This window comes from Ovis canadensis, chromosome 24, assembly GCF_042477335.2.
Source record: "Ovis canadensis isolate MfBH-ARS-UI-01 breed Bighorn chromosome 24, ARS-UI_OviCan_v2, whole genome shotgun sequence".
Classification (NCBI taxonomy): domain Eukaryota; kingdom Metazoa; phylum Chordata; class Mammalia; order Artiodactyla; family Bovidae; genus Ovis; species Ovis canadensis.
Window position 1 is genome coordinate 41,068,955 of NC_091268.1, and position 8,680 is coordinate 41,077,634.

General features: G+C 48.0%; 1 pseudogene; it reads left to right on the forward strand.

The window, feature by feature from the left end:
- The first annotated feature begins 1,162 nt into the window (after nt 1–1,162).
- LOC138429785 (proline-rich protein 13 pseudogene) lies at nt 1,163–1,577 on the forward strand (annotated as a pseudogene).
- Nucleotides 1,578–8,680: the final 7,103 nt, after the last annotated feature.

Below are 8,680 nucleotides of genomic sequence, written 5' to 3' on the forward strand. Positions count from 1 at the left end.
TAAAGATTTTTGGCGGCCTCTGGGCTTTTTGACTTGGTTTGAAAATATGTCCCCCAAGCCCTAGATTGTAAATCTAATTTCCTGAATTTTCCGCTAAGACTTTTTTCGGGCTACACTGGGTCTTCGTCGCTGCCCGCAGGCTTTCTCTAGCTATGGCAAGCAGAGGCCACTCTGGTTACAGTCCTTGGGTTTCTCATTGCAGAGGCTTCTCTTGTTGCAGAGCACTGGCTCTGGGGCACGCAGGCCCCAGTAGTTGTGGCTCCTGCCCCACAGCATATGGAATCTTCCAGGACTAGGGGTCAAACTCACGTCCCCTGCATTGGCAGGAGGATTCTCAACCACCGGACTACCAAGGAAGTCCCTCTTCTAAGACTATTATTAAGATTTTAATTCATCTTTAATTTACTTTTGCCTATGATATAAGGGGATATTGATTCAATTTTATTTCTTTATTTCTTCCAAACAGCCAGTTGTGCTGGAACATATTACTATATAAACTGCCCTCTTCTGGTACTTCCTTGGTGTCCAGCGGTTAAGGCTCCGAGGTGCTGCTGCAGGGAGCAAGGGTTCGATTTCCGATCCCTGGTCAGGGAATTAGGCTCCCACAGGCCACCAGTGTGCACCAAAAAAAAAGTTAAAAATAAACAAACTGCCCTCTCTGACTGATGTGAAGTTCCACTTTTGTAATGATTATTATAGATAATGGGATCCATTTCTGGGTTGTCTCTTTAGTTGTCCTGGTTGCAGATTTTAACATGTTCCATGTGAACTTCTATATTAAAGTTTATATTATGTTACCTAATTTCGAAAAGACCCCATTTATATTTTAATGGGAGCTGCATGTGGGAGCATTCATATTTTCTGATGTTTTAAGTAACCCTATTTTCTTAAAAAAAAAATCCTGTTTTCTGATATCGCCTCTTTATTTTTCCTTCAAGACATTTTTTTCCTTCATAGAGATCCTACATCCTCTGATAATATAACTGTGAATGAAATATTTTTCTTTTCCCATTTCTACCAATAATTTTTTACAATATCAAATTACTTCGTCCAGAGTGAGCATTTCATGTTTTAAAATCCTGGTATGGGGTGTAAGGGTGACCAGTCATCTCGATACCCCAGTCTCCTTTCTCAATTCCTGGGCTGAAGGAAACATTTGAACATGTGGAATCCCAATGCCAGGCATCCAGGACCATATCCACACCCCCCTAACACTGGGCATCCTGGAGGTTGCAATCCTAGCCATGCACCACCTGCCAAAGCTCCCTTTCCTCCAGGCCCCTTTCCCACTCCCCCAGGAGCACCCCAGGGGAATCCAGCCTTTCCCCCTGTGGGCCCTGTCATCCTGTGCCACAGCCAGGATATCCAGGATGCCAGCCCTCAGGTCCCTACCCTTCTCCATACCTGGCCCTGGCATGCGTCCTGTGAATCCATTGGTTCCGGGTATAGTAGGACCAGGAATAGTGATTGACCAGAAGGTGCGCAAGAAAATGAAGAAAGCTCATAAAAAGAAGCAGAAACACCACAAGCATGATAAGCATTCCTCCTCCTCCTCTTCCAGCAGTAACTCTGACTGAATACAGGGCCTGGACCCTTCCCTCAATTCTCTCCAGTTCAGCTCTCCCATTCAAGCTTCAGATGCCATCTTGTACTGGGGGAAATTAACTCTTGCTACCCCTTCACCCCCACCCCTGCAATCTAATCCTCATTCTGCCGTTCAGCATTAACAAGCTAGGACAAATCGGAAAAAAATTGCCACGGGCTAAGAAAGGCCATCTTCTCACTGCTTGGATAGAGCTTTTAGCTGATGAGTTTGACAGAACTGTTTTTTGGAGATGGTAAGATCTGAGCTAAATACTAAGGACAAGTCTGCTGCTGCTGCTGCCGCTGCCGTGTCCGACTCTGTGCGACCCCAGAGACAGCAGCCCACTAGGCTCCCCCATCCCTGGGATTCTCCAGGCAAGAACACTGGAGTGGGTTGCCATTTCCTTCTCCAATGCATGAAAGTGAAAAGTGAAAGTGAAGTCGTTCAGTCGTATCCAACTCTTAGCGACCCCATGGACTGCAGCCTACCAGGCTCCTCCGTCCATAGGATTCTCCAGGCAAGAGTACTGGAGTGGGGTGCCATTGCCTTCTCCAAAGACAAGTCTAAGATCTGTAAAATGTGATTTTTTTTTTACTTTCTTTTGTAATATTTATGATTGAGGAGATGCTATGGATATTGTTATGGAAAGGAAAAATGGCCTGTACCTTTCTTATAATTGTAGCATGCTTGGGCGATTTAGTGGCAAATAAACATTTCCCAGCAGGTAAAAATAATAATGATAATAAAATCCTGGTGTATTTGATAGAGTCTCCAAAATACTATTTTATTTTGATTTCAAGGGAATGGCTTTAGTATTTAGAATAATGTTTGCTGTCAATGTTTGGCAGAGAAAACTTATCATCTTTAAGTAGTTTTATTTCTTTTAATTTCTTTTTTTTTTTAGTAATTTTTTGAAGAAGCTATTGAATTTCTTCAACTGACTTTTCTACATCAATTGATATGATCACATTGTTACTTTCCTTTAATGTAATGTAAAGAATTACATTGATCAGTTGGCTTGAGTGAAAGTTGCTCAGTTGTGTTCGAATTCTCCATACCAGAATGCTGGAGTGGGTAGCCTTTCCCTGCTTCATGGGATTTTCCCAACCCAGGGATTGAACCCAGGCCTTCCACATTGCAGGCAGATTCTTTACCAGCTGAGCCACAAGGGAAGCCCAAGAATACTGAAGTGGCTAGCCTTTCCCTTCTCCATCGGATCTTCCTGACCCAGGAATCAAACTGGGGTCTCCTGCATTGAAGGCAGATTCTTTACCAACTGAGTTATTGAGATTAAACCTGCCATACATTCCTGAAATAAAGTTCTATCTGCTCAAATTATGTTATTCTTTTGATATATAATTTTATTTTGCATGTTAGCTTTTTATTTATAAGATTTGCATCCAAATTGTGGAGAGATTGGTCTACAATTTATTGGCTTGGGTTTTGTCTTTCTGTTTTTATTATTGTAATCTGTTTACTGGTTTACTATGTTTATCAGATTTTCATATTAATGTCATGTTCCTTTCATAAAATAAAATGGAGAGTGTCCATCTTTTTCTCTGACCTAGAATAGTTTAAGTAACACTGAAATTACCTTTAATTTCATCAATTTAAACTGTCTGATGACTCATCTTTGAAATCGCCAGGGCCTAGTGCCTTTACAAACAATTTTACACATTCAAAAAAGGGAATGTAACATAAATGTTAAGTTTGGAGACAGAACGAAGACCCAAGAGCCAAGTTAAGGTACATTTATAAATTACTCTTCGGTGTTCCCAAGGTTCAGCATACGCACATTTGGCAGTGGGTTTCTGAGTTGTAAATAGATGTGTGTGAAGTTTAGCCAAGACAAGGCTGTGAGTGTCTGCAGACCTTCCAAAATGTGCCTCCTCCTTTTCCCCCTTGTCCCAAGCTCCCCCTGATGGAAGGCTGCACTTGGGCCCCGTCTGCACTTTGCTGTGTGGGGACCAGGGAGCCTTTGCAGGGCTCTGAGGTGGGAAGTCCCCAATAAAAGCACAGCAGAAAAGGCTTAATGCTGGGAAGTGGATTTAATTAGCGTGATGTTACAGGTGAGGAAACTGAGGCACAGAGAGGGGAAATCCCTTGCCCTAGTTCACCCGGCCACAAAGCAACGGCCCAAATCCAAACCTAGGTCTTTCCAGCTCCAGGCCTCTCAGTCACAGGATCTATCCAGCCTCCAAACCCCAGAATCTGGGAGAAACCCCAGCCCTCCATAGCCCACTGGACCCCCAGCTTCTTGGAAGGCACATGCATCATCACCCCTTGCGCCCTGGCACCTCCCGTACCTGCCCCCGCATGAGTCACTCGCCCCAAGCCAGAGTGAAAGAAGCCTCCCCTCCCCTCAACCCCCCACAGAAGAGTGCATTTCGGGTTCTGTCTTAGTCACCAGGTCTCTGGTTCCCACCCTTCCCCCGACAGCCGGGAGCCTCTGCTTCCCCAGCCAGGGCCGCCAGGGCCCCAGGGCCACCAGGGCCACCCCCAGTGGGTTCTGGTGCCAAGTGTGGTGGGGGCTCGGTGGTGGGGCTGGTGAGGCCGGGATCTGAGAGGTGGGCAGGGTGGCCGGTGAGGGTCGGGGTGCACCAGGCTCTCTAACAACTCTTCATTTCCTTCCCCCTAAGTGAAAGCAGTGAACCCGCCAGGCAAATGCAGCCTCGGTGTTCATAACAGCTGACACCTCTGGAGTGCTGACTTCAGCCAGGCTCTGCTCCAAGCCCTTTGCATCCATGAAGACATTTAGTCCTCATAAAAGGCCATGAGGTACTATGGTCCCTGTTTGATAGATGAGGCAACTGAGGCCCAGAGAGGGGAAGCGACTTGCCCAAGGTCACAGAGCCAGACAAGGACACAGGAGGGAATCCAACTCAGGCGGCCCATGACCCGAGTCCAGGCACAGACTCAATATACGATCCTGCCTTTTTGGCCTGGTGACTTTTTCTGGCCCTCCCTTCCATGATCAGCATCAGCACCAACACCAACACTGCCCAAGGGCCCAGCAAGGCTGGGTCTTTGCCCTGGGGCCTCATCCGGTTCTTTCAGCTCAGACCAGCCAGAGCTCCTGAGAATGGCCTGCAGCTTCCCTCAATGCCAGGCTGCTCAGCCTCCAGGCCTTTGCAGAGAGTTTCCTTTATTTGAATCACCTGCCTCCTTCTCTCCACTGGACCAGTTCCCTCTCTGGTACATTGCAAGAGCAGGACACCTCCTCTGGGAAGCCCTCTGGGATATGCCCTTATAGAACTCCAAACTTCCCCTAGTGAGTCCCAAATTTGTCACGTTATTGCTATGACCTTAGGCAAATTACTGAATCTCTCTAAGTCTCAGTTTACTCATCTACAAAATGGGGCCAACAACATCTCAAGGGGTTCTTCAAAGATGAAAAGATAAGCTGGGTAACCGGCTTAACGACAGGGCCTGCCCCACGGTGAATGTTCGTTACAGCAGGCTCATTTTTATGGCACTGATTTGTGGACACTGTGTTTGTCTGTTTCTCCCACTGGGCCGAGTGCACCCCAAGAGCAGAAATTCCAGAGCCCAGCACAAGGCCCTCGCTGGAGGCCAACTCAACACTTATCTGATTTATTGGATGAATGACTGAGGTCCAGCTCCCTGGTGGTGAATGGCAGTTAGAGGCTGGGGCCCAGAGCTGCCTGAACAGGCAGGCTGGGCTTATGTTGCAACGAGAGGGGGACTATCTCTTTCTGGGCCTCAGGCAAGTCACTTAAGTTAACCTTTCAGTTACTCAGTGTCTCCACTGGCCATGTAGGGGTAACAGTCGTCCTACCTCCAAGGGCTCCAACCAGGATTAACAAATGGCTATTTATAAAGCACTTAAGGCAGGGCTGGCCACAGCAATGCTGCGTGAGGGTTGTCAGAATAAAAATAAGCCACTACATCCCCTTCAAGGGTCCACATTTGGCCAGCTCTCACTCCCTGCCCCAGCCACCTCAAGGTCTAGGTCACAGGGCCCTTATTTCCCGGGCCGCTTACTCCTTCACACTACACCCTGGTTGATCCATCACCCTCAAAGCCCTGCTTCCAGCTGACCCTCTACCCCAGATCCGGGGCTGGGTGCTCTGCTCCATACCAGGCGCTCCCTGCAGAAGCGAAAATCACAGAATCCTGGAGCAGATGAAGAAAGTATAACTTTGTTTTCTGGACCTAATTTTCTTGACTTGGACCCTTCCCACCCTCCCATGCCCCACCCTCTGCATCACCTCTGACACCACAATGGAGACGGGATCAGGGAAATCCAGTGTAGACTGGTGACTTTCAATCATGGTGAAGACTGAGTCTCAGCCATTTTATGACAGTGGTCACGAGATTCTTCCCCCATCATCTGCCTCTAGGACTGGTCGGGCTGAGCTGGGGCCTGGCTGGTGCTTCTGCCCCACCCCCTCCCACCTGCCCTGGGGAGAGGATGAGCAGGAACGCTGTGGTTTCCCCTACAGCTTCAAGGCTTTCTTCTTTGGGTTCACTGTTGCTGAGGCTTCTCAACCCTCTGCTCGATACCTGGTTGGTACCAGCCCTCAGCTACACGGTCACATCACCTCCAAGAAGCAAGAGCCTCCCTGCTGGCAAGCACCCAAGCTGTTCATTCCAGCTTCCTCTATGTCCCCCTGGGAGTCCGCAGAAAGTTCTGGAAGGCCTTTTCTCTAGGCATAGGCCGTGGGATACGCCCTCCCCCCAGAAATGCCCTCCTGTTCCTTTCAAGCCCATGGTAGACTTGTTAAATAATTCAAAGTTCAGGAAATCAATAATGTTTTTGTGTCAATGTGGCCCAAATATTATATTTTTATCTGCCACCCCTGGCAGCACAACTCAGAGGGAAGGGACTGGATTTGTCTGGAAGGACCCGGCCCAGAAAATCCAGTTGAGAAGGTTGCTGCTTTTCTTCTTCCTCAAAGACCCCAAACTCCTTGGGGGGCTGCCCTCTTCCCACCCCATCCTCACCCCTGGATGGGTTCCCCAGGAGAGGGAGGGAAGAACCCCACCAAGGCTCCCCATCACCTCAAACTCTCCCTGTCCATCCCCTTTCTGGATCGGATACATTTCCTCACTTGCCGGCAAGGAGAAAACCTTTTCTCCCACTTGGCCTCCCCTCCCCGATCCCTTCTGGGCCACACCTGGCACAGTCCTTTGAACTGGCAGTTTGCGCTCAGTCTCCATTCCCAGCTGCCTTTGTTGGGGGGGTGGGGGTAGAAATCAACACATTGTTTGATGCCTCACATGAGCAGGCCGCCACAAATCAACCCCTGCAACCCCTGCACACCATCCTGCTCTGCACACATCCTCTCCTCTGAGTCTCCCCACAACCTGTCCCCATTTGACAGATGAGGACACTGAGGCTCAGAGCAGTCAGGGCCTCGCCCCAGGTCACACAGCTGGTGAGTGGTGAGCCGAGGTCACTTTCAAGGACTTCAGGGTTGCCCAGAGCATGCTCTCACCTCCTCGGAGAGCTAGGCTCCCCGCAGAGGTGACCAAGCCCTGAGGGGAGGGGCTGAGCGGCTGAGGCTCCCAGCCCCTCAGCCCACGAGGTCTGTTCACACAGGAGCTGGTGCTGCAGCCACCTGGTGAAGCCTCATCCCACCCCCTGCAGCTGGGGCCTCGAGTGACATTTCCTCTCTGAGGATCAGCCTCCGCCTTGGGGCTGGGGGAGAGGGAGGAAGAGAGGCCCCTTGCACCCATGGGAACTTGGAGAAATCTGTGTGTGGGGCTCAGGAGCAGACAAGCCCCCTTTTGGAAGCAGTGCCGCCACTCAGCAAGGTCCTGGGAAAGTCATTTCATGACTCCAAGTCTCAGTTTTCTCATCCCGAATAGGATCAGCAATACTTGCTACATCACAGAGCTGAAGGAAGGGTTAAAAATGGCCTTAAATAATATAAATAGAGACTTTCCTGGAGGTCCAGTGGTTAAGACCCCACACTTATAAAGCAGGGGATGCAGATTCGTCCCCTTCTCCTCCTGCCTTCAATCTTTCCCAGCATCAGGATCTGGGAAGAAACTGAGACAGAGGGAATTCCTGGTGGTCCAGTGGTTAGGACTCAGCACTTCACTGCTGTCGGCTTGAGTTCAATCAGTGGTTGAGGAACTAAGATTCTGTAAGCTGTGCAGCATGGTCGGAAAAAAGGAAAGAAACAAACTGAGGCAGATAGATGAAGTCACTCACTCAAGGTCACTGAGGTCACAGTAATTCTCAGGGCTCAGGGCTCAGGGCTCTTATGTATAAACCGCATAGCACAGAAGTGCTCAAAAACACCTCCACATCAGGAATCACCACCTGAAATGGCCCAGGAAAAGAAAGATGTTAACAAGTAGACCAAAAATCCAGAAACAGGCCCAGGGAATTTAGTATAAGATATGGCACAATTTCAGATTATATGTATAATCCATAGACAGAAAAAATAGATTATTTCATAAATGGCATGGGGATAAGATTTAGCCACCTGGAAAAAAATTATGAGACTGCTCCATACTTCATACCTTACACTAGCATGAATTACATCCAAGATTTGAGTGGAAACAATAAAACATCAACAATACTAAAATAAATCGTCAGAAAAAATGTTTTTATCTCAGTGTAGGAAAGATCTTGCTATGACACAGAACCTAGAGGTCATAAAATAGGAGATGGATAAACTCACCTGTGTAACAATAAGAAACTTCTCATGGCAAAGCCTAGGATAAATGATGATGAATGTCATAAACAACTGGGGACACAGGTGGCCCATTTTGTGAAGGTTCATCAAGCTGCACACTTCTGATTTAACACCAAGTATTTTATACATTGAGAAGGGCGTGGCAACCCACTCCAGTAGTCTTGCCTGGAGAATCCCCATGGACCGAGGCGCCTAGTGGGCTACAGCCCATGACGTCCCAAAGAGTCGGACACGACTGAGTGACTAAGCCCAATACAGCACAATATGTTGTACGTTTTTATTTTTTTTAAAGGGAAATGACAAATTGGGACAACATGTTTGCTCCTCATATCATAGGTGAAGTGTCTTTCCCCAATATGTAAAAAGTTCTGAGAAATAAATAAGAAAGACTACTCAAAATTTGGCAATGGACAAGTCACAG